We start from the raw sequence: 27594 nt of genomic DNA, 5'->3' as shown, positions 1-27594 counted from the left end.
CAGCAAAGTAACTAAATAAGTTCAAATGAATTGATATTTTGTTTACAGCTGCACCATCTGTTATTTTACCATAACTGAGCGAATTCTCGCGAAGAAAAAGAGGTATAAGTACAGACCATGGAAAATTGTTGTCGATTTATTAATTATAAAATAACTAAGAAAGTACGCGCGCTCTGATTGGCTGAGAGGTGTGTTTGCATGACAGTGTGTTAACGTGGTTTTGACGCGGTGAGGGTAAAAGGTGCAATGAGTTTGCCGAGTGGCATGTGGCATGACTTGCAGAATGACATAATTATGCGGAATTTAATTTATGGAAAATGGCGCAAAGAAATAAATTTAACAGGAAAGTATGCGTGCGTCTCTGCCGCGCCTTTTTTGGCGCCAATTTGAAGGAGCAATCGCTTTGCCGGTCCATTTATTACTGCTTTTAAAGCAAGGCTCTAATTGAAACACAGCTCATGCACCAAATAGGGTCACTCTTTATCGTAACGCTAGAGGGTAAAAAACGCTCGCTGAACGTGAAGTCGGGCTAGCTACAATTCTAGGGATTTTTAATACGGTGAACGAATCAGATCATATTCCAGACTACATGAACGCCTCCAGTCTAGCATTAATCCGTAATCCACAAATCGAGGGAAGCGGCGAACTGCTCTCTGTCTCCTTTCGGCCTTTCGGCGCCTCTTCGCACCGTTGTTTGTGTGAGTGTCATCCTCGGAGACCCAGGGGCAGTTACTCGGGTCGATAAAATGTTCGAGGTGAAAGTTTACTGTGAAATCGAGACGAGCCCCTGGGCACTTACTCTTACCGAACCAGTTCCAGAAGCGTTTGAATTGCCTGCTTCTGATTGGCCAGAAAAAATTTTTTTCTGGCCAATCAGCGAAGAGAAGCTGCCGGGTGACTCTCGTGTTTTCTTACACGACGTAGTTTTCCAAATCAATGGCCATAGTTGCGTAGCGCGTTCAACGGGGAAAGTTTCTCGACGCAAGTTTCAGAGCAAAATGTTAACAATCCGCAAAATTGCAACCTTTAGCACGGCTACAAGAAACAAACACTCTCCGATGAACTTTTAGGGCGGATCTTTCTGATACGATACGCGATGCATGACTTTCACTTTCCACACCTTCATTTGCACACATTGTCTAGTATACAACACCAAGCTTACATTTTAGATGTCCATGTTCGTTGCACGACTTCTGAAACTTTCTACAGTGTGAAAATTTCCGTTGAACGGGCCACGCAACTACGTCGATTGATCGTGGGAATTGCTGGCTTGATGCAGTGCACGCACCTTATAATAATAACCTTTATTTATTACCCTTGGCGATAAGAATTACGGTAATATTACAATAAAAATTCAAAACACTACATATTATATATACATATCAAATTAAGTTAAGATTAGCACCTCTAGGAATAAATGATTGTTTGTGCCTAACAGTGCGTGATACAGGTTTTCTGAGGTGCGCTGGGTTAGTCTTACAAGGTCTTAGATTATGGCCATGATCCACTGGCTTTTCTAAAAAACGTTTACAAGGATGTGCTTCAGATTCTAGGATACGTTTAAGTTCTTTCCTCGTCAAATTCTGACGCCTAGTTACAAGTGACTCAACAGTATCCCTAGGGAGACCAATGACATTTAGACATCTATTCTGCACTCTCTGTAGATCTTCTTCGAGGTAAATGGGCAGCCCTCCCCAGACAGGCGAGGCATATTCTAAAACAGGTCAAATCTTAGTGATGTAAGTTGTAAGACCAATGTCCCTGGGGAGATGGGCTGTTCTACAGACCCTAAGATAGTGGATCCGTTTACACGCTTTGCTGACAATACTTGAGACATGTGTATTCCACTTGAGATCGTTCTGTACATATACACCCAGTAGTTTAAACTCTGAAACCCTCTCCAGTTCAGTAGGCCCGATATTAATAGGAGCACGAATTGGACAGGACTTCGTGAAGGTGATCCACATATCTTTGGTCTTTTTAGCATTCAGCTCCATTTTATTCTGCACAGCCCATCTTTCCAAGTGAGTCACAACATCCTGCATTTGACTGACAGAGTCCTTAAAAACAAGCTCGTATAGGGTGCAGTCATCAGCGTACTTGCAAGTGGATACAGGTATTCCCCTGGGGATGCAGTCCTCAATATCGTTGAAATGCACATTAAAAAGTGTAGGAGAAATGACACCGCCCTGGGGTACACCAGCAATCACCTCACCATGTCTGGAGAGGACTCCCGGGAGCTTAACCTGTTGTGTTCTGCCTGATAGGTAGCTCTGTGTCCATTTCCAAAAGCTCTTGGTGATGCCCCTGCCAGCGAGTTTAGTCAACAGAACGCCGTGATCCACCAGATCGAAGGCTTTTCGGAAGTCTACATAGACCACATGCACGCCATTATATAGACTACCAGAATCTGTAGCGTTATACCAGTCTTGTGTGTGCACCTTCTTGCTTTCGCGCCAAACTCGATCCCTTACCGTACGTATTTTAAATACAGCCGTTGTCTTTAGTTCGAAATCTCGGTCCGGTTATGTGCGGAATCCTGACTTGTTAAGTGAGGTCGATTTTTGCAGGTTGTGTGGGTTTATTTTTACGGATAAGTGAAGAAAAAAAAAGTTGAGTTTGCGAAAAGTGGTTGGTGTGAAAGTTTTGGAGGGCGATAAACGCGCAGTGTGTGACACGTGTAGGTACAGAGTTGAGAAATCGTGGAAGGGTGGGATGTCTATATAGATATTTTTGTAGTCACTAAAACTTTACAAGAAGTGAACGCTCTTAAGGAAATTCCAGGGAGAAGAGACCAAGCAATAGGGACACTTTCCAAAGATCCAACTTCAGCTCTTGATTTCAAGGACCTGGGTCTCTGGGTTACTAAACCGCATAAGAGAACCAGGGTTAATCTTTACTGTGATTAGAATTATGGCTAATATAGTAGAAATGAATTTTTATTATAAGATACATGTATAAAAGTAACTTCACATAATATGTGGTTTTTTGCCAAACTATTTATCTATGATTGACTTGATGTTTCCCCTTACTGACCCCCTCAAACACATCCACAGTGCCATTGTTTTAACTCCCTTGGAATTGATGGTACAAGATTGGACTTATTTTGAAAAAATAATGCTGCAATATTAACAATTTTCCTTTGGTGCATTTGTTTGATATTTCATAACTTCCCTATCATAATTCTCCTCATCTGACAATAATATTCTTCATTGATAATTATTTTTAAATCTTTAAACACCCTCTTCAGATAGGTAAAAATCTTCATTGCATGGTCACCATTCCACACAGTGTCTTTAAAATACTTTCCACAGAACATAACTTATTACAACTATCAATTATTGTTTCCAGTAGAAGATAATCAGAGAATACAAATTCTAGAATGCAAGCAGTGAAGATTTGATTCTCGAAATTCCTGTCACAGATCATTGATTTTCTTTAAGTAGACTAACAGTCTTTGGCACTGATGTCGCAACATAAGTGGCTTGGAATGATTCTGCTGTTTTCATTGCTGTCATCAAAAAAGGAAGGAGTTTTTTCTCTTCTACAGGTTGTACGCTTAATGAAATCTTAAAGAAGAAAGACTTTTAGAATTATCGAAAACAGTAAGAGACAATTTCAGCACAGTTCCCTTTTTCCAGAGAGTGTTGGAAAACAGTTTTTGTATGTTATGTGTAGGTATACCATATTTACTTGTGTATAATGTGCACCCGAATATAATGCACACCCCATTTTTTTAGACAGTTTTCAAATAATAAACTCAAGTACACTTGTTGGCCACCTAGTAAAACAAACCCTTTGGAACAGAAAGAATCAACAAATTAAAATAAAATAAAATATAACAGCTCCCTAACTTATATACATAACTCAAGCAGTATTATAAGTAGACATGTGAACTCCAATAAAAGAGTAAAAAAAAAATCTCAACAGCTTAAAAATAAAATTAATGTAATGGCATCTGTAGTTCTGTATTATGGGGTGTTTTTCCATTTATAATATGTAAATGTTCAATTACACTATTATCTTAATTAAGCAGTCGCAAGGCTTACTTCATCACCTTTCAATTGTCAATAAATGGCGACAAAAAAAAACATGATAATTCTTGTGAAGTGTCTGTCAGCTTTTAGACATAAGATTACTGAGCATCCTTGAATAAAAGCCAGATCTACTGTTAAGTATAATGAGGGTCCTGAAGGGGGGATATCAATCCCATTGAAACTGTTTAACTCTCAATTCCCATTTTTTACATTTTTTTCCCATTCTCAGTGATAGAATCCCTCTGCCAGTGACTTAAATCCCATTTTTCCAGAGCAACAACATCCCATTTTACCCCTTCAGAACTCCCCACAATGAATACAGTGTAGCAACCTTCCTAGTAAACAAATCAGCATACTTTCCAATGAACAGCTGTATGTACCTGCAACGGGATTCTTCTGGTCAAACTCCTTAAAGAACATTGCCCTGAATTTCTTGTCCCCCAGTTAATGATTCCGGGCTTCCATACAACAAAGAAAACGCTCCCTATCCATTCAATATTTCTGATTGTTAAGGAAGCGATGGGATACAAACTTGAACACTTGAACACTACTTTAATCCACTTGATTTACAATACACCGATTTACAACAGGTTGATGTACTGTCCGGAACCCGACTTACAACAAATCTACGAGTGACTAGCAAGGAAGTCACGTGACGTGTTATCTACATAATTTATTATACTCTCACAGGTACAGTCTCACGGGGCTTTTAATGACCCGAGTATGAGTACGACGATGGGCCGTAACACTGATCTTTTGTTTTGCTTTCCCCTAAGAAAGCCGCCTGAATTCCTAGTGACCTCGAGTACTTAACCTGGTCCACAACAATTGACATGAGAGGTGAAATCACTATGACCAATGGATTACTGGGGAATTCATAACCTTTAGCATCTAACGATTTTTAAACCCCCTAGCTTATAGGCAACATTTGGAAGGTTAGACTCTTCTATCAATTGCCCAAAACAATCTCTTCTTTCCACAATCTTCTCAATAATAAATCTTTGCTTCGCTTTGAACTGTACCACTGTACCAAAGGAAACAAAGACAAGCCTTCGAATTCTTCAAGCGCTTGCTGGAGGTCTCCCTCGAATCTAAAGTTAACACTACTATCAACTTCGGCAGAATTCGTACAGTCAACTGCTGTAAGCTTTTAAGCTTAAAAGTTTCGAAAGGAGTTTGGAGCGAAAGCAAGAAGAAGGCACTGCAGTTAGCCGGCATTTCCCACGATCAATCGACGTAGTTGCGTGGCCCGTCAACGGAAATTTTCACGCTGTAGAAAGTTTCAGAAGTCGTGCAACGAACATGGACATCTAAAATGTAAGCTTGGTGTTGTATGCTAGACAATGTGAGAAAATAAAGGGGTGGAAAGTGAAAGTCATGCATCGCGTATCGTATCAGCAATAAAAATTTACGATTTCTTGGAAAGATCCGCCCTATTCATCGGAGAGTGTTTGTTTCTTGTAGTCGTGCTAAAGGTTGCAATTTTGCGGATTGTTAACATTTGTTCTGAAACTTTAGTCGAGAAACTTTCCCCGTTGAACGCACTACGCAACTATGGCGATCGATGAGGAAAACTACGTCGTGTAAGAAAACACGAGAGTCACCAGACAGCTTCTCTTCGCTGATTGGCCAGAAAAAATTTTTTCTGGCCAATCAGAAGCAGGCAATTCAAACGCTTCTGGAACTGGTTCGGTAAGAGTAAGTGCCCAGGGGCTCGTCTCGATCTCACAGTAAACTTTCACCACGAACATTTTATCGACCCGACAAACTGCCCCTGGGTCTCCGAGGATGTGTGAGTGTGTGCGTTTGATCGCGAACTAGCCAATCATTTATATGTATTTTTTTAACAGTTGAAGTGATGCCGAACCGGCTTTACTAACTTAATTAATAAAGTTAAAGGAAAAAAAAGCTAAAAGTAAGAAGGTAAAGAAAAAGAAAAGACAGAAAGAAAAAGAAAAAGCACACAAACTCGATTACCAGGATTTAAGCTCGTGCTTCTTCGTCAGCTGTTAGCTTCGCGTGCCTGAAACTTCACCACGCAGCCAAGGGAAAAAATACAAGATATGTTCGATCCCTAAGTATTATGTCAGGATCAATCACGCCACCCACCGTCTTAAAAGAAACACCTCTAGCGCGGTTTCAAATGAAAATAAGGGTAAAAAAAGTGACTTTAATCGATCGTGCAAACATCTTTGGCAGAAAAACATTTTAAAGCAGAAGAGACTGATTCGCGTACAAGTTTCGTGTACAACACTTCGAGACTGGTAAGAATTTCTCTTTTAATCAGTGCCATATAAAACAAAGTGTTTTTCTCTTTTTCTAGGAAAAATATTTTATAAAAGCAAAAGAAAATTTTTTTCCTGTGTTTGCACAGCCTGATATAAACACTCTACGGGTTGGGGGAATTCGAGGCAGTTATGCAAACTCTCGACTTCGTCTCGGGTTTGCATAATTGTCTCGAGTTCTCCCAGCCCCTCCCGTGTTTGTTATAAGGGTATGCAAACACACGGTTTCTATTGCTCAAATATTTTTCTTGTGGCAAATCCTTCATTATATAATGGCCGAGCTGCTTGCCTCTGTTGTTCTACTAGATGTGTCTAAATTAAAAAAACTGATCTTTTCCAACTGTGTCTGCAAAACTTTTTGTATAGTTTATGTGCCAGTCAATTCCAACACCGCCCATTGCCTCCCACACCCCGGGCATTTGACTGGTTTTTTGCTCCGTACAGTGGAGAATTTGACCCAAAATGAGGCCCGCCAGGTCGGGCATTTGACTGTCGTGTCAAAACGCTGGTCAGCGTCGCAAGCAAAAGGATCTCGTAATTCTTTTATTCCGCCTGTGCACCGCATTTACGAGTCGTTGCTCCTATATTCACTGCTTTGTTAGAGCATTTGAAAGCCTTTGAAAAAGCCCGTCAAATGTGGGCTCTCTGGAATTACCAATTCTTTGGAAATGAAGAAACCTCCGTAAGACAGCTTTCCTAGACTCGAGAGAGTTTCCGTTTTGTCTATTGCGATATTTAACTTTGAATAAACGGTTTGACAAATGGGAAAATTTTTGAATAATCTCTTGTGGGTACGTGGGGGATTTCACGCGTTTTGAAGCGCTAGCCGGTGGGGCATTTAACCATCTAAACTGCCAACATACCAGGGAATTTAACCAAAATTTTTCAAAAAAGCCAAATGCCCAGGGGTCGCCTAAGAGAGGTGGGCATGGGCGGTCTTTGATGTTTCATTACATTCAATTCCATTACATTTAACCTCATTCTGGACCCCAGTGCTTACGCTTCTGACTCCGCGCGTAAGCTCTGGGAAACTCTGCACCGGCCTAGCCAAAATCTGGCTATTTGGACCGCACACTGCATGCTCTTTTATCCAACCAAAACTTTTGTCTTCTTCTATATCTATTTTATCGCGAAATTTCTTGCTCCTTCGGAATTAGAACTGAAGAAACGGAACCCTTGAAGAATTTTCAGATACACGAGGCTCTTAACTGTAGTAACTACTAAGAAAATACCGTTAAACGTTCATAGATCTGACACTTGAAATTTGCATACCCTCGACAGTTGATAAAATATTTGTGTTCTACTTCAAGAGGCAGTTAGTGAAATCCGAATGGCTTTTTAAAAAAACGTATGGTAATTCCAATACAAATTTCCAAAATATGCATGAATTTAGCGTCATTCTATTTCTGTTTGTTTATGAAAATGATCGCTTTAGTAAAGCTATCGTGAGAAAAAGAAGACAACTATAAATATCTAGTCGCATTGTGTACACGCATCACTTTGGGGAACGCTTCGCTTTTTTCTGTTTACGTTTCTCTTGCAAGTTTGCTTTTTGGGCAATTCACGACATAAAGCCAACGTTTTCATTCATAATCGGTTTCTTCTTTTAAATACGATGACGTGAAAGTCGAAGAAAAATCAGTAATGTGTCATGCTTCTTAAATTATAGCTGGCAAAGATGTCGGTGTATTTTTATTTTATTTTTCACATTAAAATCAATTTTTGATATGTAGCTAATGCCATTTATTTAAAAAACTTCGGAATCCAGTTATTCTGTCTAATTAGTCGTGCAAATGTTGTTTTGAAATCGCTGAAATCAAGAGTCGGCCGGACGTTGTTACTTGCCGGACACGCCGCACGTTCACCTGCTCTCGTGCGAACATGAATGGACCAATCAGAAACACTTTTATTGTTTTAAGCTGAAACCAATCAGACACAATCTTGTTCTAGGGTTCCCCAGAGCTCTTCCTCCTTGGCGTCATTCGCAGAAGAGCTCTGGGGTCGAGAATGATTCAACCTCTAATGACTGAATGAATGTATGACCTAGGCCTCTTGTTGTTGTACCATCTTGATTTCCATTATTAGGTCCTGCTGTAATACCTGTTCCAACAGTATATTTGACGAGTTTAAAAATAACTTCAAAATAGGCATTGTACCAATCAATTGGATTTGCTTCTGAACTATTATCAACAGTAAATAGGTAATTATCCTTTGTTTGTCTATTATTATTAGCAACATTGTCATTGAATGGTGTTTGTAAATCATAATACAAATACTCATATCGCTTAACTAATTCAGGATTTTGAAACTTCCACTTATTTTATTTATTAATGAGTTTAAATATATTTTTTTCATAGTAGTAAATCATTGTAAACATCATATTGCTTCAATTTCCCCAGCAGTCCCCAGCAGAATAGCAAAACTTGACAAAATTAGCCAAAATGAAATATGTGCTGCGCTCTGTTCGTAAAGGCAATACAAAACACATGATAGAGTAAAATGGCTATGTGACCATAACACACATAACCGGTTCATTAAACTCAGAATATCAAGTCAAAATATCAAGAAAAACTATCATTACACATGTACTGCCTGCGAAGGTGAGGGCAACGAAACCGTTAAAGTCCATGCAAAGCAGGGACACGCCCGAGTACCCCAGTACAAATTTCATTTTGACAAATGAGTGTAAATACATGTACTAATACTACTGTACTCTTCAATGTAAACCAGTGAATGAAGTATCAAGGTTTTTAAAAGTTGTCCTGCCTCTGCAAGCGACAGCATGAAAAAACCGCAAGAAAAAGAGTTAACAAATAGATTCCACAGAAGATAACCTTATAACGTTTTTTGAATGCATCAGATTTCCGTCTTCCCATATGCCCAATTTAGGTTTCTGCAAAACATTTCTACAAACTATCTAGTCACTTGTTTAAGTGACAGATAACTGCCCCTGTGTGAAAACAGCTTTTTCACTTAAACACCAGTGTGGAAACTGTGTTTTGCCTTCACAAAAGGGTACATCGACGGACGTGGAAAAACTCTAAAACTCTCTGGGAAAGGCCTTTCCCTGGGGACACGGCTGGCTGCGGGAAGGCACGGAATCTCTTACGCCTGTTGAATACCCTTGAGACAATGATAACAACCAACAGAACTTGGCTCCAATGTAGAAGTTTAATCCAAGACTATACTGCGAGTACAGTCAAAACATAACCAACCAAAATGTAACCAAGACTAGATGCCAACGAGGATGTAACCGAAGAAGCTCCTACAAAGCACTTCTATTTAAGCCTAAGCTAGCGAAGCGATACAGATTACATCATGTTCTAGCGAGGTAGATTACAGAACACAACTATCATTTCTAAAAGACTATTGGTGGAAACCTAAGCTTGTTTTGAAACAATAGTTACTTCCAAGAGCTACACAGGTGGATAACGGCTTCTTACAGGTTGATTACAGCTTGAGGACTAAATGCAATTATGACTTGACAAATAAGTTTACGCTCAATAAATCAACAGGTTGATAACGGCTTAGAGAAGTCAAGACTAAAGAATAAAGGATTTCTACATTGACTTTTCATATTTTTATGAGCGAAAGCAAAATACACTGCAAATAACTGAAGAACAATAAATTCTCTCTTCACACCTGTAATATTGACGTCAATAAAAATTTGTTTGAAAGAGGAGATGTGATGAAACTTTAAAGGGCATTGTATCGATGTAAGATGGACGTGCTAGTTTCTTGAAACATTGATTCTGAAAAGGAGACAGTGCATCCTAAAACCCAAGATGTTATGTAACAAACCAGCTCAAGTTTACAAACAAAACTCATTAAATCAATTTATCCTTACGTGTGGATTTATCTATCAAGTGAACGAGAGCCTAACTATCAGTCGGGTAAGCGGCAGGATTGACAACGGATAGGGTGTAGGGTCTAGGAGAATTTTTCATCTGACATCACTGTTGCTATGGATACACCGTCCGTCCCACGATTGAAACCCAAGTAGAATTTACGTTAAAAGTTAGGGCTTCTTGTATTTGCCCCTTGAACTTTTACAGTCAGTTAGAACTGGAAACTTTGACAGTGGAACTCACAAATAGAAGTGACTAATAGCTGGGAATGAGATAAACGTCAATCGTCTTTCGATATGCGTTGAGGCACGATACAACACAGTGATCAGAGCGTTTATATGAAGAAGTGTTATCTCGGATAGAAGGGTCACTCGCCTACCCGAGCTACCCTAGGCGAGCGACCTTTTCATACATTTTCTTACAAAACTTGGCGAACCGTTTACACAAGAAACAAAGACTTGGCTCGGTTAGAAGGGTGACCCGCCTAGAAGAGTCACCCTTTTGTGATGGCAGGGACACCCTCTCAGCCGAGCCAACAGTTCTTCAGATAACCACTTTGTCTCGGTCAGGCGGACCCTCTTTCCTGGGAGACTTTCCTCCAAAAAAATGGGGCCTTAATATCTGTTGGCCAAGATCAGAGGATACAGCGCTGTTATTGCCCCGATTATGTTATTTACAAAGGAGCACCAAAGCTATCTTCAGTAGTCTGCAAAACCACGACAGCAGTGCAATCGTTACTAATAAAGTCACTTTATCATTTTTGATTGTGATTATTTAATCACGACACCAGCGATGAGGCAGAAAGAACCTTTTCGCATCCGTGGATCATTCCATTGACTTCCGCAGTTACGTGTATTTACCATTTATTTATCCTCATCATACTTGATTCTCTCACTCGGTAATGAACATGAAAACCAGTTTTTCACTCTGTGTATTTATTGGTAGAACCTGCTGTTCTGATACGCACCTGTTACACTGGCTGATGATAACTTTAACGTGCCTTGCAATTTTTCAAAGGTGCCGAAGCTTTATTCGTCACTTCATATACAAGAAAGAAACTGGAGCCGTAATGCGTCCCACAGTTCGTTACAGGGGAAGCGCCGATCAGCTATTGGCCAATTTGTTTTCCCTGTCCATAGTAACATTCCCGCCAAAAGTCTTTGCGAAAGTTAACTCGGCCCAGTTTTGTCGTTTCTAAAGTGGTGATTTCGAACTACACGTACGCGACAGGAGGTGTAAGGAAAAGGGACAACTCAACGTCACTTAGGGAGCTTAATTAAGCAAAGACGTTTTTGAGCGACGCACGTCAACCGGAAGTGAGGCCTTCTCTCTTTTTATATGACTTGACGCTGACAAATTTGTATTGCTAAGTTTCTTTTCTCTTATAAAGACGATTAACCCGAGAGTTTCAACCAAACCACTGCCAAATGATGCAAAAAGTCCACTTCCGGTTGACGTGCGTCGCTAAAAAACACCGTTGCTTAAGCTACCTAATAATTCTAAGGTAAGAAGCGCGACACCAAATTACGACCTTCAATCGGCGACAAAATGAGTTGAGACACTTCGCCCCAAACAGGGCTTTTTACGTTCTATTAACTTCAAAAGGAGGAAATATTGCTTTCCTCCCCCATCCCCTCCGTGCAATGTTGTGCCCTTGTTCTAGCTACCTATAGAAAACAACAAACACCCTAACTTTGAATGGAGGTGACAGGGGAGGGGTGCGGATTCTTTTGTTCTCCGAAGTTACCCTAGTTAAGTACAATGTCTCAACAATTTTGTCGCCGATTGTTGCTTTGATATTGGATATTTTGTATAATAATGGTCACTACGTTACTGAGATTGCAAACACTGATAGCGTTTAATCATCTTGTGCTAAGACGGTCACTCTTTCATCAACTGGTTTAGTAAAACAACTGCTGAGGGGCGCTAAGAACGAGAATGGTTCTATGAGTAAACAGGCGCCTGGAGAGAGCTACCAGGGAGCTACAACTTTCTTCAGCATGGCTCTCGCCAAAACTTTAATACTATTCCCAACAGTTTTAAGAGAATAGATCTCTTTAGCTTGTATGTTCTGTTTTCCCAATGAAAGTCTCGGGGAATTTGCCCCTTCGTCCTTTCATAAATCATGCGCAAATATGCACTGGAATAAGACGAAACTTGAATGAGCAGTTCTCTAGAGTACTATCACATGACCTGCATTGGGAAAACAGAACATACGAGCTAAAGAGGATTATTGCAAGGCAAGTAGTTAGTAACGTTGCCGAGAGTAAAACAGCTCTCAGTCACCAAAATGTCGCTGTCATTTGGTGGCCTTGGAGTAATTCTACAAACTTCAACAACACACGTAAATCCAGACCAGGAGGCAGGATAACAGATGATTTAGTTAGTGCTTCACGTAACAACACTTCAGTGCTCAATCTTCATCCCAGTTTGAATTGTCTTTAGGCTTTGGTCCACCGGCCGGTTTGGACATGATAATCTGCAGATGCAAGGGCATAATTCTAACATGCATTGGTTACTTCACAGTTTAAAAAACTAACTTGTGAAAGGATATTTGAAGGACAATAGTTTCGTTACTTGCACCATAAAGTGGCAGCTTTCCCCTATAAAATTTCCTGTTAGTTTACATCTTATTTATTTGCAGAATAGAGCAAAGAGGTGTGACTTTAAAAATTTAAATTTGTGAAATTATGGGATTGGCTGGCATATTAATAAAGAACAATATGAAGAATGCCCACTTTTCTAAAAATCAAGCTACAAGTGCAAAATTTGGTGGGGGTGATATAAGCACCGCTATGCTCTGATGACTCCATACAAATCCTCTTAATATTAGCCTCGATTGCATATTTTAGAAAGATTTAAATGGAGTCAACGGCACATAACGATGCTTACATCTTACCACTAATTTGTACTATACACAGTACTGTTTAGAGACTTATTATAACTCCAAAGATGGAGTAAAAATTTTAAGTTATTTTAGGTACAGGATAACCCCTTTTATGGGGTTACTTTATCCCCTAATTTAACTCCAAATTTGGGGTGATTTTTACTCCTGAAAAAGAGTTCTTTAAACTCCTTTTTGGAGTTAAAATAACTCCCCCAAAAAATAACTCCACCGTAAGGAGTTAAATTAACCCCTCTAGAGGAGTTATTATAACTCCTTGAAAATTACTTTGTAATTGGCTGATTTTTAGCAAGTGGACATTTTTCATCTTTTCTTTCTGGACATGTCAACCAACCCCTTTCACCAATTCTACTTTTTGCGACGTCATCGCGTCTCCCAGGTTTGTCACTAAGATTTCAAGTTACCAGGTAAATACAACAAGTAGGCGGGGAATCAAACGGCTACAGATTTCTTTTGTTCTATTTTTCTTCTATTTCCCTTGGAAGGTAGCCGGGGGAAATCCCCGGCCCGCGCCTCTTAAAGACAGCCCTGTTCTCCCCTCTACAAAGCATATAACCAATGCCTGAGTTGGGGTTGTAAAAGATAAGGACTTCTGGATTGGACTACCATTATACCTCTTACGTCTCATGTTCTGGCCAGCAACAGAAAAAAGGGAAAATCTTGGGAAAATAACTGGATTAAAAATCTAACGTGTCACCATAATCCAATCTAAAGGTTGCTAATGAACTCTATGAGACAAACACTTAAAATTTAGATATTCAAGGTCTTAATCAGGGCAAACATAATTGTATGAACTGGATTTAAGGACGAGAATTTTGTTGAAGAGCTACGACACAAATGTGTTCCCTTACCTGATCCACTCTAAGTACTGTAACAGCAGCATCAGTGGCGAACTTGATAGCCCAGTGCTTTACAAGATACAAGTCTAAGATTCCTGCTTTTATTGCGTCTTTCACTGCAGCTCCACCACCCTAAGAAAAACAACATCCAAAGTTATGTCAGATCATATATGTCAGTGTCACCACGTTAGATTAGAACTTATCCCCCCTCGGAAATGGCCTATTTCTAGGCGTTTGAAAATCATGATTCCACGGTAAATAAAAAGTCAAAACAAAAAACCCAAGATTCTACGCTAACACATTTACAAACGATGACCCAAAAATGAGGAACAATTTAACAGACCAAATACGGTCGGCATCAAAACAACAAAAACTTTATCAAACAACTGGAATCAGGATTGGTAAATATATATATTTTAAGCTATATAATTTTTAGCTTGTGCACTATATTAAGCTTATAACCCTCCCCCCCAGTTATAGGCCCACCCAAAAAAATACATCCGATTATAAGCCCATCCGGATATAAGCCCCAGTTACAGTTTTGATTTTGTTTTGTAATTTAACTGAATTCGATTTATTGCTGCCTTTTTAAGGCTTCAATTGTAAGAGTAATAAATTTAAATCATACGTCGATCAACAGTGCTGTTGTTCATTTCGAAACGTTTTTTTTCGTCCGCTTGTAAGCCCATCCGGATATAAGCCCCCCCCCGTTTATAAGCCCACCCAAAACCCCTTACGAACTTGTATAAGCCCAGTGCATTGAGAAAGCTTATGTGGTTGTAATTTACAGTTTGTAAATATTCGATAATTTGAGTTTCCTCCGACAAACACTCAACAAATTCGTACTCCTCCTAGTCTTGACATGAAGCGGTGCCAGATCCTGTAGCATAGTATTGCAAAAACGACTTGTTCTTCCGAGTGCTCGAGACACGGGGAAGGAGTTTTGTTTCGTCCGCTTATAAGCCCATCCGGATATAAGCCCCCCCCCCCCCCCCGTTTATAAGCCCACCCAAAACCCCTTACGAACTTGTATAAGCCCAGGGTTTATAAGCGGCAGTTTACAGCATATTTCCGGTTGTAAGACCCCCTCGGATATAAGCCCCCCGTTTATAAGCTCACCCAAAACCCCTTACGAACTTGTATAAGCCCAGGGATTATAAGCGGCAGTTTACGGTATTCTTATCTGGATTTCTTCTCTTTTTTAAATCGAATTGAAAATTTTTAGTATTATCTAACATTTGTTTTATTTTTGTGTTGACTGCCTTAGATTTTCAAGCTATGTTCTTTTTTTCTGCTCAGTACCTCCGTGTTGAAATCCAATTTTACATTACGTTATTTAGTACTTCAACTATACCTCGTTATCAAAGCCAGCATTTTTGTCCCCACCCTGGTGGGCAGCTTTGAGTTTAGATATCAACTCTGTGGGCTTCACGCCAACATTTTCCGCGAGGGTCCGGGGAATGACCTCCAAGGATTCGGCAAATTTGTCGATGGCATATTGTTCAAGGCCTGCACAAGTCTGACGGAAAACAGGAAAAAAGTTAACGGCTAAGTAGCAATACAAGTTCACCCGGTCAAGACTCTCCAAAGCGACCATCCAAACTTGTCGCTTTAATAGGAGAGGGGGCGCACGTCACCTACTTGTAGGAGTCTAAAGGACGGGCGCCGGGTAGGGAGGAGAATGGGGAGAGGGGAGTTTTTACCTTTTGTGTTTCCCCCCTCCCCCTCCCCCTTTTTTGCACTTTTGAGCTTTTTTCACACATGGAGGTTCAACTGTAGTTGGGAAACCAGTAGCAGGCTTTTAAAACCTATCTTTGTAACAAAGGAAAAGCGTGTACAGTAAAGTTACACGTTTCACAGATATAATTACCAAGCCTTAACCACTTTGAATTCAAAAGTAGAGTGACGCTGATACCTATATGTTAAGACCTACAACTCAACATACCTCTCCAAAGCTGGATATCTGCTTAGCCAGTTCAATTTCCGTGGCACCAGCTCCTGGTACAAAGCGATCATCGCGGGTAAGCGCTTAAAAACGTGTTCACTCCATCATCAACAGCACGCTCAATATCGTCCATGATATTTTCGGTGAAACCCCGGATTACAACAGTAGATACAGCCGTCTCCTCGCTCTAAGACACAAGACCATTAAGTAAGAAATGGCCAGCTAGACCAAACCAGTTTAGGTCAGATTAGGTGGTTATATACTACTAAGTCTTACTAGTGTGTACTGCAAAGCAACCTTGTCCCCAGGCTCCTTTCCTACTCATTCCCTGAAGCGAGAGCAGGAGAGTAGGAGAGGACCATGGGAATGAGGCTGTACACCAGAGATAGATTTTTGAGCAAAAGCTCCCCAAATTAGCCTGAGAAAACAGCCAACACTTTGCAACACCACCACTGGCTTTGTTTAGTTGAAAATTTGCTTCAACCAATCAGAAGCAGTACCCAAATCAGGGTAGTGATGCGTGATCTGCCAGTATGGAACTGATTTCTGTGCTTGTTCCTCAGACGTCATTAGGGAAACCAGTGGTGGAGTCACAAAACGTTGGCTGCTTTCTCATGCTATGCTAAAATAGGCTTTTCTCATTTTCAAAAATGTTTTTTCCCGCAGTGTGACAGATGGTTTTGTCTTTTGATAAGTGCCCTTAGATTATGACATTAATTTTGTTTGACAACAAAAATTGTACCTCATGATCAGGAAACAGATTTCTGCTTTCATTCATCAAACGAATGCGACTCAAGTTTTTAAACTATTTCGGGAAAAGAAAAAGACATCGCTGAACACAGGAAGGAGATGCTTTTGATCATTTAAAAGTAGCTCAGGAGCACCATCAGGAAAAAATTAGAGTGTTTAACATAATTTTCATGAATGTTCAATGTAGCGATTCATGTTCATCATTTGGTGTTCCAGCAATATGTTGTTATTTTATAACATGCAGAACATCAACAGTTTTCAGAAAACTTACGTTTGACTCAAGCAATGTTCCTGCCATCTGAAAAGAAAAGAAAAATGTCCTTTGTTTAAGGTGGAAAATAACAGCCTCAGTAACCAAAAAAGATAGCTGTTACATGCGGATCAACATGTAAATGTGTTCATAAATCTCGATTCATCTACACATACCATCAGATAATAAGCGGAAAAGACCTCACTAGCACTCTTACAAGAGGCTTAAGGTTTTAACACTTTCATCATTTGATACATGTTACTAAGAAAATAAATTGGAGACAAAATGATTCTGTTTGTTTTCATTTGATTGAAGCTTCAGTCGTTGAGGCAAGAGTACTGTGAGATAAGACAAAAGCAAACTTGTGAAAATTTAGGAAAAAACTTCAAAGCTTATGGAAGGTTAACATCTCAAAATTTACACCTAGTGAGTATTTTTAAGCCACAATTTACAAAAATGCTTCGAACTTGACAGTGAAGACAAGATAAAACTTCTGTTTAATGAATGATTGTACTCATGCTTACTCATACAAATGTACCTTTTCACCAGACCAACAGCCAGCATGACCAGCTCTGCCCCATATTAATCTTGACCATCAAGTAGCATGATGATAAAACACCAGCATCATTTAGCCAAACTATGGAACAAAAAAATTAAAGGGTATGACAACATCAAAACGCACTAGCTTAATTTTATAGTAAATTTTTTTCTTTTAAAAGTGTCATGGGCTAATATGCAGTTTCAATCAATGGACTTCATAACAATATCATCAGCCACAGAATTATTCTGAGTGGTGCATGATCTTTTAATCATAAGGCCTGACACAACAAAAATTTTCTTTGAGACTGTATAAAAAATAAGAACACATTTAGCCTCTTCAGGGTTCCTTAAAATAAATTATACTATGATCCTTGCATCGGCATACAACAATTTTAAAAAGGTAATTAAAAGCACATAAATTCACTGTCAGTGAGCCAGACCCAGGTGGAACTTAGCCCAGTTTCAGTAGCTTTCTCTCGCTTGCCTTTTTTATAATTTGTTTTTTTCCCCTGTTTTTTCTTCTTTTGCTGGGCATTTTCTGGCCTTTATCACAGTGACAAGAGATGTAAATGTTTCTTTAGGTAGTGGAACTAGTTTTACCATGAGATTTTATGGTCAAGGTTACATGATTTACTGCATTTTTCTCTGGCTTGTTTCACTGGATCATGCGCTTTCAGGCAATAATTCGAGAGATCTCTTAAGCTAGGTGTCAACTTTTCAGTGCTCTAAAAAATTGATGACATCACAACAGTACATTAAAAGGGATGTAGCGTGATACTGTTGGTTACTATGCAGTTGTGGTGTGAATCTGCTAAACAATGAACTGCACATTGATATTATATAAAAATACAATATCAATGTATGGTTCACTACATACCGTACAATTATTATACATTATTATCTCATTTCTATGCACCTGAAAACAGCTTAATGATCACTTAATCCACCACTGGAATGCTGCTCCACTTTAATTCTATTTTTAAAGATGTAAGTAAAGAACAACATCAAACTAGTGAATTCTTTACAGTCAAACCAGGTCAAGCATTCCCGTTGCTAGCAAACTAATGAATTCATTAATGGGAAAATGATTTCGTTTGTTGATTCAATAATCCATTCATAAAATGAATAATCCAACAATCAAATTGGACCTTGATTCAATAATTAATGTTGATTTGGTTTATGAACAAAATCGACCTGTTCTTTATTCTTGTCTGTTGTGTTCAATCATATTTGCTTCCCTTTTCCTGCCATTTACGATTGCATTTTTTATTGTCTTTCATCAAAATAACAGCTAGAATAGACAGACCGCAAAGGCAAAGAAACTGACAAAGGCCGCGGATCGAAATCCACCAATCACCGCACATAGATTGACCTCAGTTTGACTATCGCGTTTTCTAAAAGGTCAGGTCTGTTGCACTGATCACTGGAAGAAAAATGGCGTACATGTAACAGTTTGTTTGGGTTTGAACTTCAGAACTCGCTCTGAGGTTGACTTGTGGAAAGTGTAGTTTTTTAAGAAACAGTAATCGAATCAACCTTTTGATTATGGAATCGAGGCTAGCTGAGGCTAAAGATGAATATTGGATTGTTCATTTTATGAATGGGTTATTGAATCAACAAACAAAATCATTTTTCTGTTAATGAATTCATTAGTTCATTAGCGACGGGAACGCTTGACCTGGTTTGACTGTAAGTCCCAATATCCACAGATAAATTCTCCACACTGATCTCCATACAGTTCCTTACAAAATAACCTTGTGTAATAAAGATTAAAATCTCTGCACAGTGTAGTTACTTAATTTTAATTTGAAAATTGTACAATTGACGCTGTTCAAAGAGTCCTAACCAATGTTTTGGCAATGCTGCCTTCTTCAGGGTACAAGACTAAATACCCTTAAAAATTTTTGTTTAATTAGCTCATGTGCTTGATTGCATACTTGCACATGCCACATGTCCTGGCATGCAAGTAATATAAGCAAAAAGTAAGTATAATTCACGTGAAACTAGTGGGTCCTAATGACCTTTACCAAGACTTTACTTTCTCGTGAATTACTCACTGTTTGCTTACTCATGTGCCAGGTGCGCACTGTCACATGCAGCATGCGTGTAAGTGTGCAATCAGGCATGTGAGCTAATTTAACGAACTTTTTAACGGTATATGGTCTTGTACCCTGAAGAATGCAGCACTGCTGAAACATATGTTAAAACTCTTTTAAACAGTACCGATTTTACAATTTTCCTTACAAAATAAATTCAGAAAAAAATTTGACAGAAGATCACAACATTTCCCTTCAGCTGGTGAAATATCTATCAATGTCTCATAACCTTTCCTCTTGATTAAGTATGAATATTTGTTAGGAGAAAATTGATGTTGGTCACTCTTGGGACACAAAGAGTCAACAGATATGCTACTATGACCATGCTAATGATAATACTGTAAAACGTAGATTAGCTGGGACACCATCAGGTAAAAATTAGAGAGTTCAACAAAATTTTCAAGGCTGTTCAATCTAGTGATTCATGTTCATTATTGGTGTCCCAGCAATGCCTCAAATCTTCAGACTGAGACTTGAAAAAAATTTGAGCCTCCAAGACGCGAAATCACCGGAAAACAAGACTTCAAGTCATTAATCACAAATGCTTCTGAGAATTTGAGATCAGGCCAAAATTTTCCGAGGGCCATGTGTTTCGAGGAACCATTCTATACAACTAATAATATTTTGTCGAGCTTACCTCTGCCTCATGTCCTACACAGATCACAGTTCTCTGAAAAGAAAAGAAATGGCATATGACAACCCAATCAAATGAAGAAACTTTCATCATTTGATACACATAACTACAAGGAAATATTGACTGATGCATTATCTTTATTAATGGACTAGAATACGTATTTCCCGGAGTACTCAATCGATAAAAATCGGTATCAATAAAAATCGGTAGCATTCAAGTGATTTTTATCGATTGATAATGGATTTCGGTGAAAATTGATAAACTAGATTTCTGTGTCAAATTGACATTATCGATTTTTCATGATTTTATCGATTTATAATGGAAGTCTGCCATTGTTGTTTTTTGGCATGAGTTAGATAGTACAGCTGAGAAAACACTTCCGCGAATATCAACTGCTCAACAAACATGAAAATCAGAAATGTGGAAACTATCACACACACAAGTTTCTCTCTAAAACTCTTCGTTTCCTACATAATAACAAAAATGGTTTGGTTTTATGATTACATGTACATTCAGTTCTCACAGGCAAGTATCACGAGAAATACAACCTCAGTAAACTGATTTCTTAGCCTGAATTTCAGACATCCCCTCGAGTCAAAGGGATGTCTGAAATTCATTCAAAGATTTCCCTGGATAGATTTTCACCATTTCAGTTATCAATTGATAAAAATCACTTGATTGCTAACGATTTTTATCAATTTTGATTTTTATCTATTGGCTACTCTGGGATTTAACTACATCTGGAACTATACCGATGTTATTTTGAAAGAGCGGCAGGTCTAAATCGTGAAAAACTGGGCGCCCACAAAGCAGAAGACGATTTTAAACCTGGTTTTGAAGAAAAGATAAGATTTTTCAGATTTTTTTAAAAGAACGTTTTAAAAAGTGATAACTGTTTGATCCTTCGACTCTCAACTGCAACTCAATTGTCAACAAATTTACTGTTTGCATGAAATCAGTTTTCATTTTGGAAGGAACAGATGAACAGATATATCTTCCAATAAGGCAGGTACAAAAGTCGGACCGGATCAACTCGGACCGCCAGTCCAGGTCGGATCAACTCGGATCGACTCGGACCAACTCGGATCGAATAAAAAAATAAAAAATATATAAAATTGAACTCGGATCAACTCGGAGCAATCAAAAAAATTAAATTAAATCAGCAAAACTGAAAGTTTAACCCATTTGGAGGGTAAAAAAGGCCAGATCATCCTTTTTTTCTCCTTTTCAGGTGCCATTTTGTTTTACTATTGTCAGTTCCTCTCGGATCATGTTATAAACTCGTGGTTGTGGTTCGACAGTAAAGAAATGATAGTTTCAGTCGCCTAGAATGTATACATTTGCTTATTTATTAGACTACTGAATTATTTATCAGAAAAGCATCAAAAGCCTGGTCTGTTGATCGCATTTAAATAGTTACCGAAGAGTGTTTGTTTGTTTGTTCCTGTTTGTTTTGTTTTTTTTCTGCAGGACTTCTGAAACTTAATTTTAATGATACACTAGTGAGCAGCACACATACATTTCCAGTGAACATTTTCAACTTGGAAGGAGGAGAAACCATGCTTGCCCTAAACAAAGGAAATTTCCATGCCCTAGGCAAGAATCGAACTCGCGACCCTCCGGTTCAGTGGTTGGAACGTCCAATAAACATGTAGTATTCGGAGGGTCGTGAGTTCAATTCTCGCCTGGGGTACAAAAATTTTCGTTGTCCCGGGCGAGCATGATTTCACCTCCTTCCAAGTTGAAAATGTTCACTGGAAGTGTAAGTGTGCTGCTCACTAGTGTATCATTAAAATTAATAAAAATAAAAATAAAATTAATTTACGCAACCAAGAGTTCTTGGCAAAAAAACAAAATGGCGGGTGAAAGTAAGTGATACTAGACTGTTCACAGTCCCCTATTTTTTCGTGAGATCGTTTGGATATACCGCGTCTTACCGCCACGGCTATCTTGATTTTCAAAAGCATCGAGGGTGCGGGCGTCGGGGATTATAACTGTAGGTGAGGGGGGGGAGGGGGAGGGAGGCGAGAAAAATAGAGGGACTGTAATAACATCACTGCAGCTCGCGTTCACGGAGCGCGTTGTACCAGCAACGCAGGCGGTTGATTGGTCATTAAACAATAGATGTTAATTTGCGTTGACAACAGCTTTAGTTTCAGTTGCCGACACTGACCAAGTCGTTGACAAGTCGACGTTTCCATAAAACGTACGCTTTCATACCATAAGGCACATCTTGCGCAAACACACGAAGGATTTTTGGTATTTTGGTTGGGAAAATGTTTTCTAGTGCATGTTTGCCGATTTCATTTCGACGAATAGCCCAGAAACATTATAAAATCACCGTTTCGAAAGGAGATATTCGTAAACACGCGAAATAGATGCTAAATGTGTCTGGCATGTTTTTCATCACCAGCGGAGTTTCTTAATGAATGAATGGTAAAAGGCGTGAAATTCCTGTCACGCCTCCTGAACGCAAGCTGCAGTGATGTTATTACAGTCCCTCTATTTTTCTCGCTTCCTCCCAAACCGCCCCTGCCCCCTAAGTAGTTTTGACACTCATGCAAGATGGTAGCCCGTAACGCAAAGCGCTCGATCTCGACGATCTTACGGAAAAATAGAGGACTGTGAACAGTCTAAAGTGATACTGACTGATTTTATTTTTCTTTTTATAATCCGAGTTTTTTTTTTTTTATGATCCGAGTTGATCCGAGTCCAATTTTATTTTATTTTTATTTTTATTTTTTTATTCGATCCGAGTTGGTCCGAGTCGATCCGAGTTGATCCGACCCGGACTGGCGGTCCGAGTTGATCCGGTCCGACTTTTGTACCTGCCTTCTTCCAATAAAAATCGATGAAATCGGTAAAAATCAAGATTAATAAATCGATAAATGAAACGAGTGTGTCATCGATTTCTACCGATTGATCGATACAATCGATATCAATCAAATCAGATTTACCGATTTTTATCGATTTATCGGGATAAATCGGTACCGATTGTATCGATTGACCACTCCGGGTGTATTTCAAGGATGTAACCCAATACTACTGTCAATTCAGTCAGGTGTCAACAATATAGAAATCAGCCAAATACACTTTATTTTAGTGTCCGCGTCCGCTGAATAGGGGTTCGTTATAAAGGGAAATATAACACTTTAATTTCGGGCCGCTTAATTGGGGGTCCTCTTAACAGAGGTTTCATTGTAGTTTCCCGAGCTTAGACACGTGGAAAACATGAAAACCTATTTGCAATTTAGCTGTGACTCGAGATTGTGTGTGATTTGCATTTTTCAAGCCGTTTGTCAATTTTTTTGTGAATATTTAATTATCTTAGCGCAACGCGGCAAAAATAGATCAGGTGACTAATTATTTAAAAACCTAGAAGTTCGTTACGCAACTTACATTTCAAAAGTGTCACCACAGATCGCACTTCGAAGCTTACTAGCCGCATATGGAACACAAATTTTGACTATACTACTACAAGTGCAAATAAATTCCATGTACGGTCATGTACGCGAAAATCAGTTGGTGGTGAAATCTTCAACATAAAGTAGCCCTTCAATCACAGGAGCGAATCAGTGTGCTTTCCACAAAAAGCTACAAATCGAACTTTTTCAAAAGCCAAAAGAAACACTAACTCATTATCAATATATAAAGAGGCAAACTTTAGCTTTCTGTCAGTTAAAACTTCCTATGTTGGCAACTTAACGGGCGACTTGACCGTAATTCCATCCTAGTGTAACACATTCCTGGCTTTTGCGAGATGAGGATTGAACAAATTTGTTAGACATAAAGACGTTAAAACTCACTTCTTGACATCCTGATTTTCATTTTCTATCTTCTTCGGTTAGACTTCTGTAGAGAATTAAGAATATACCACCAAGAAGGCGCCTCCAACGAACTTTTCAGGCCCTTTCACTTTCCTTTCTACCCTCCTACCCGCCCCTGGAGAGAACCTGGGAACGAGGTTGTGATTCGGGTCATCCTCGGAGACCCAGGCGCAGTTTGATAGTCGGGACGATAGAATGTTCGTGGTGAATATAAAGTTTCACCACGAACATCCCGACTATTAAACTGCCCCTGGGTCTCCGAGGATGGAATGAGGTTAGCACCAGAAGAGTTTAACCCGGATTAAGCCAAATTTTATGGCAAGGTTTTCTTGTCTAAGAACATGCAACTCGAGCTTACCAAAGGGGTTGATTCAACCCCTTGTGAATTTCTGGGTTACTTAATACTGTTGATGAGCCTTTACTCCGAAAAACAGTAATTATGACACAAAATGTTACTCCAAGCAATACACGGGAAGGTAAAATACAAAAACGGCTGATGAAATTTCAATCCTGGATTAATAGCGCTAATCAGCCTTTCAGGAATAGGGCCCAGGGGAATAAAAACGACTTGAAGTAATCGTCTGAAATTCAGGCTAAGGACAGAATACTGAAGTTTACCATGGTCTAGTACAGGGGTTTAAATTTTCTTTTCCTTTGATTCAAGCCACCTTACCAAAATAGGCCAGTTTACAGTTGTGTGCTTAGTGTCCTAGCCTTTGAGTGAACGTGAGGCTGAGGTTGACCTTGTTTTGATAAAAACCTCGATCCTTCTCTAATGTAAATTTTGCTTAAAAAATACTAGTTAGCATAAGAAAGACATGATTTACATAATAAAGCAGGAAGGGCTGTATCAAAACAAGGTCAACTCCAGCCTCGTTTTCGCCGGCAACTGTAAAATGGGCTATTAAAGGAAAATGTAATTTACTCTATGATCAATGTATAAGCGCCGCTACTTGAATAAGCGCCGCTCCTTTTCCAAAAATAATTCAATAAGTGCCGCTCTCGAATAGGAGCTGCACCTGTAAGGGGAAGAATTAAATAAGTGTCGTGGCGCTTAGCCTACCATTTACGGTAAATGAAGGACAACATACATCCCAGTCCCACCTCAATCCCCAAATCATATGAAAGCTATCTTGGGATGCAAGAAATTTAGCCTGCAGCTTGCATAGTAACTTCTTAGGGATAAAATGGGGGCAAGAAAGGATGGGGTATACAAGGAGGACATGACTTTGATTCCTCTCCCCTCACGTCTCCATTGCTCATGCAGCTGAGTTCTCTCTCGCACCCATAACTTCCAAGCGAAAATTGCATTTATAAATGAATTTAGAAAGCTAATCTGGAATAATTTTTTTTTCAATTTAAAATTTTTGTGTATGTAGGCTTAAACTACTTTTCGACACAATACGCTTTCCAAGGATCAGCTCTACCACAACCCCACACTCTCCCTCATTAACTTTTGAACATGGAAATATGTAGCCATTATATAAGGCACTTGGAAGAAACAGGTGCCAAAAAAAACAGAGGCGTACAAAAAAAGGGAGACATCGCCCAATTCTTTGTTGCACCCATTTTACTTACAAGCACATGCTACACATGGGCTAGTGTGGTGGACAACTTTCTGACACACCAAATGTTTGTGTTAGCCCCTCAAAAAAAAAACTGAATTAACAATGGCCCTGATGTTATATTGTTGTGAGCCCTGGGTCACTGCTGTAAGTAGCTGTAAACAGGCATGACCAAAAACTTCAAAGATTACTTAATCTCAGTTTTAATTAGCCTGCGTAGCAGGCGCTTGGAAGTAGTGGTCACAAGAAAAAACGTGCGCACAAGAAGGAGAAACTCGTGTCTCCCGTTCTCTCTTTTGCCCACTACTTCCAAGCGCCTGCTATGCAGGCTAAGTTTTAATCCTTCTCACTGGGGTATAAAATATCTTTACTATAATAATATTTGGTGACTTTTCTTCTTGAAATGTGAGTTCAGTCCCTGCTACTATTTTGACTGCAGTTGTCCTTAATTCCTTCTCATAGCTCTATAGATAACAGCTTGTAACCTCTTGGTAGCCTTTGGATTTCTTGTCACAAGTCTTGAGCTCTGGGAGAGTTCTGGGAAGCTTTCCTCTACTGGTACAAGTCTCACGTACCAATATGGGCTGTAGATCTATCAACCATTAAAATCTTGTATGGTATTAGCGGTAACAACCACCTCAATAAGTTAACTAATCATCTCTTACTACTTGCAAAATATTGTATACCATAAAAGTTAGAAAATAAAAGCCCCGGGGTTTATATTTTCCAGAGGCCCTTTTTGTGGGAGTTATTTTTGAAGGGGGCTTATATACAAAATCGGCTAGGGTTATACTATCTGCATCTTAAAATCAAATGGGCTAGCTTATAGTTGAATGGAATTTTTTTTTTATGTCAGTAATTTGCAGAAAGTTTTTACTGGAACTCGCGTTACGGACCTAGACCTTTCTAAAATGCAACCATGCAAGTACTTTGTCAATATAGACCAAGGAAATCAAAGCCAAGAGTGAAGAGGAACTACGCGTCGCAAACAGCAATAAACTGTGACACTTTCTGGCTGCAATCATTTGGCACACGTTCTTTGGCAAATACAAAAATTTATATGTTTCTGTGCTCTTTTTGCTTTGTTTTATTTTGTATTTGAGAGCAATTTCCAAGAACAAGACGCCTGGGGGGAGGGGGGGGGGGGGCTTATATTTGGAGGGGAGATTTAAGAGGGTTTTTTGTGGTACGAGTTTGAGGGGCTAATTAATATATTTGGAGGGCTTATTTCCGGAATTTTATGGTATACTGCTGAAATATCACAGAAGAGCCTTTGTTATTAAGTGTTTATCTAACTATAGTGGTAAACAAAGCCGAGATAGTACAACATATAGCAATAAGTATTAATTCACCTGATTATTATTATAATGAATGGATAAGCCTTTAATTGAGTTGAAGTTTGTTTTCTAATCTAGCAATATTAATTCAACGAGTAAGGTTAACTCAACATTAGCCTTGCATTTTATTACACTTTTGTGGCAAGACTGTAATACAATGTATTGTTGTAAAGTTTCGTAATTTCTTTTTTCTTTCTTTATTGTTATTATTTTTTTTTTAGTTTACCTAAAGGTAACTTTTGTTGTTTAAGTGTTGTTAGAGATTGAAATAAACAACTATATTTAAAACACAAAACAATAAAACAAAATAAAATAAGTCTTGAGCTGTCTAAATATCACAAACAAGGGGCATCATTGTTTTATTATCCTAGGAAATGAGGTGTTTTTTAACGAAAAATAATAACTTCAAAGAATTTTCAAAGAGAAATGGCCAGTCTCCATGTAGTTTGTTTCTAAGATTGGATTTTATGATTAGAAATATTTCTTTCCCTTTCCTCATCCAATTCTTCCCTAACGAATGATCCATTCACCCCATGTAAAAAAATCCAAGAGAGTCTTGGACTCTGGATTCCATGCCGTGGTCTCCGGATTCCAGGCACTGGATCCTAGTCTTTGTTAGTGGAACTTAGATTCTGCAGGTTAGTGGAGTTCCGGATTCCTTGAGCTGTATTCCGGATTCCAAGGCCCAGGATCTTGAATTCCGCAAGCAAAATTTTCCCAGATTCCAGATTCCATA

The 27594-nt window shown here is 39.0% G+C and overlaps 1 protein-coding gene, 1 long non-coding RNA gene and 1 pseudogene across 3 annotated transcripts in view; all 3 read right to left on the bottom strand.

The window, feature by feature from the left end:
• Positions 1 to 11016: 11016 nt before the first annotated feature.
• LOC140950232 (T-complex protein 1 subunit theta-like) overlaps positions 11017 to 27594 on the bottom strand; it is a 295708-nt gene continuing 279130 nt past the window's right edge. For both annotated transcript variants that reach the window (XM_073399449.1, XM_073399441.1), the window contains one exon: positions 11017 to 11701. The gene's annotated coding sequence lies outside the window, so the exon portion shown is untranslated. The remainder of the gene's footprint in view (positions 11702 to 27594) is intronic.
• LOC140929494 (T-complex protein 1 subunit theta-like) lies at positions 12161 to 16907 on the bottom strand (annotated as a pseudogene).
• Positions 16914 to 27594, bottom strand: part of LOC140950309 (uncharacterized) — an 84354-nt gene continuing 73673 nt past the window's right edge. Inside the window, exons 2-4 of the long non-coding RNA XR_012167166.1 lie at positions 20133 to 20165; positions 18316 to 18372; positions 16914 to 17496 (exon numbers count right to left, since the gene is read on the bottom strand). This is a non-coding gene — a long non-coding RNA (uncharacterized lncRNA). The remainder of the gene's footprint in view (positions 17497 to 18315; positions 18373 to 20132; positions 20166 to 27594) is intronic.

Source organism: Porites lutea, chromosome 1 (genome assembly GCF_958299795.1).
Source record: "Porites lutea chromosome 1, jaPorLute2.1, whole genome shotgun sequence".
Taxonomy (NCBI): domain Eukaryota; kingdom Metazoa; phylum Cnidaria; class Anthozoa; order Scleractinia; family Poritidae; genus Porites; species Porites lutea.
The sequence above is the reverse complement of the archived record's forward strand: the minus strand, read 5'-3'. Positions and strand labels throughout refer to the sequence as shown.